We start from the raw sequence: 3,017 nt of genomic DNA, 5'->3' as shown, positions 1-3,017 counted from the left end.
TGGACACCCCCAAAGAAAGCGATGGCGATGAGGCAACGGAGGATAATCCCCTTAAGAAGCAATCTAACCACCGGCGTCATCGGCGCCACTCTAAGCCTCGTCATAGCAAAAATAGCGATACCGGCACAAGAGACAATAACGCTTTGGATAATGCAGAGGACGAAAATAATCCCGCCCAGCCAGGCTTCGAGCAGGCCGAACGGGAGTATGGGCAAGCTAGCCCCAAGCACTACAAAAAAATACACTTTTGTGATGATATGTGTTTATCACAGTAGGTCGCGTTTTTTGTCATGCATGTACATCCATGACAAATTTATGACAGAATCAAGATAGTCATACTCGTGCTATCGTAGAAGTGTTCCATGACACTACCAAAATTATCATCACGGAAGTGTCCACTTCCATGACGATAAATCGCGCGTCACAGAAGTGCTTTCGTCAAGGGTGACCGACACATGGCATCCACCGTAACGGAACATCGTTAAGCTATTGGGTCGGGTTTTGGATCCGATAACCCGTTAACAGCCCCAACCAATGGGGATTTTCCACGTGTAAAATCATCATTGGCTGGAGGAAACACGTGTCGGCTCATTGTTGGCACATATGTCATCCACTCATTGGACAGAAGGCGCCAATGATACGTCGACACGTGGCACGGCCCAACAGAGGCCCATTCCTGTGAAAAGGCCGGCCCGTTTGACTTGGTCAAAAGGTGATGGGCCGGCCCATGGAAAGCCTGTTAACGGCCTGTTCGCATATAGCCCATTTACAGCCCGCTAACCCAAGGCCCGTTACGCCCTATCCGAATTAGGCCCAGTAGCGTCATCTGGGCCATCCAATATGATTCTAGCCCGTTTTCACTTCTGGCCCATGTGTGGCCCATGACGTCTTTCGGCCCATATGAGGCCCTATGTAACTCTTGGCCTATTAACGGCCCGTGGTGAAACTGGCCCGCAATGAACAGTGTATCACTTTAGACCCATTAACGGCCCGTGGTGAAACTGGCCCGTAGTGAACAGTGTATCACTTTATACCAATTAAGGGCCCGTTATTCAATTGGGCCGTTTCCAGCCCATGTTATCTTTCGGCCTTCTCAGAGCCCATTTATTCTTGGGCTCATTTCGAGCATTCGTTTACTTATGGCCCGTTACTGTCATTTTCTGCTTGTGGGCCAAATTCAGTCCGTGGTTACAGTCGGCCCGTTTGTGGTCCGTTAATACATTGGGCCGTTTTCACAGCGTCATCAAATACAACCTATTAACGATGGCCCGTTATGGTCGGCCCATGACGATTCCAACTCTAGCCCGTTTACGGCCATAATGCGGCCTATTATTGGCCCATGTTTGGCCAATCGATCATACAGCCCGTATAAGGCCCATTGATGATACAGCCCGTAAAAGGCCCATTGTTTCTACGACCCGTAGAAGGCCCAATGCTTCTACGGCCCGTAGAAGGCCTACTGTTTCTATGGCCCGTAGAAGGCCCACTGTTTCTACGGCCCGTAGGAGGCCCAGTGTCACTACAGTAAATATTAGCCCATAGTTATTGTGGCCTAGTTTTAAAAAATAGGTTGTTGCAGCCACTAGCAAACTGCAGAAAAAGAACTGCACTAACTACAAGCAAACAAATAAACAAGACAACAAGGAAATAAATAAGCAAGCAACTTATGCTGGGCTATCACGGCTATTACACATATTACATCCACTGGGCATCAAAGTTCACCACCAGTGCAAATATAGGGAACACAACAGCATATAAACGCCGCGGCAAAACAAGTCCAGAACTGAAACCACTTCAGAAGAGTTTAAGAAACAATATCCTGGGTACCCATAATGCTGGCAAGATGCTTAGCAAGCTTATTAACTTTCTCTTGTTTGGCGCTTAAATCCTCCAGCGCTTGCTATTGCACAAGAAAGTACACATCTGAATTCTACAGGGACTTCCTCAGTCCTTCGGCTTCTTGCCGCAGCACAACTGACTGATGCCTTTCAGCTTGTAGCTGAGACTGAAGAAGCCGAAGTGATTCAGGCAGCGAGTTCGAAGAGCTTGTGCCAGCGGTACTAGCCAGTAACTCGAACACTACATCAACGTAGAACCGTGGGGTTTTCTCACTGTCTACAAGATCGTTTTTATCACCTTTCTTGGAGACCAACAGGGTTGTCTCACTATCTTGAACCTTATCTGCATTACTTTCTCTACCATTGCATAGTGGGGGTGCTCTTCTCCAATATTCTGTTTGCATACTACAAGAGAAACAAGCAGACACATCACAGGTTTAGCTTGTAATATAATAAACTCATTTCGGTAAACCGGTTCAGTAGTAAGGTGGACAGGATAACAGCATGAAACAAACATATATCTATGTACTATGGTCATTGTATTGTCCATATCATTCTAGTTTATGTTCCCTAATCAAGATAGAGACACAGTTCAACTCATATATTTTTAAGACACAGCAGCATAGACAGAATATAAGTGTGAGAAACTACACAACATTGGCAGCACTTGTAATGTGCATCACATGAGAACATAACTGTTTATACAACTTAAACTGAAATCAACATAGAGCAAGAAGTTAGAACAACAATCCAGTTAAAGAAATAGGTTTAAAACATACCTGTTGTGCCATTGGAGTTTCAATTGGATCCTCCAAATTCGAAAGTAGTTGATATGAGTAAATACAGTGATGCAACAGCAAAGGAGTATGGACCATAGCTACGGAATCTGACCTGAGAATAGTTGCTCTTCTGCTTTAAACGTGGAGTTTGGGTTAGCTGTGGTGGTCTTCATGCTTTGGGCATGGCAGTAGCTTTACAAACTGCTCATGTGGGGGTACTCTGTGGTGGACATGGTGCTTTGTCAACTATAAGTGGGTTACTATCCGCTGGGGTTGCGGTTAGATGGGGTGTAGCTGGTTCTCTGCCCAATGGTGTAAGTGTGCAATCTGGAAGAGTCTTGATTATGTGTGGTGGGGCTAGTTTGTGGGCTAGTACAACCATGGTTCTATCTGCATCGAC

This window comes from Triticum aestivum, chromosome 1B (genome assembly GCF_018294505.1).
Source record: "Triticum aestivum cultivar Chinese Spring chromosome 1B, IWGSC CS RefSeq v2.1, whole genome shotgun sequence".
NCBI classification, from domain to species: Eukaryota; Viridiplantae; Streptophyta; class Magnoliopsida; order Poales; family Poaceae; genus Triticum; species Triticum aestivum.
The sequence above is the reverse complement of the archived record's forward strand: the minus strand, read 5'-3'. Positions refer to the sequence as shown.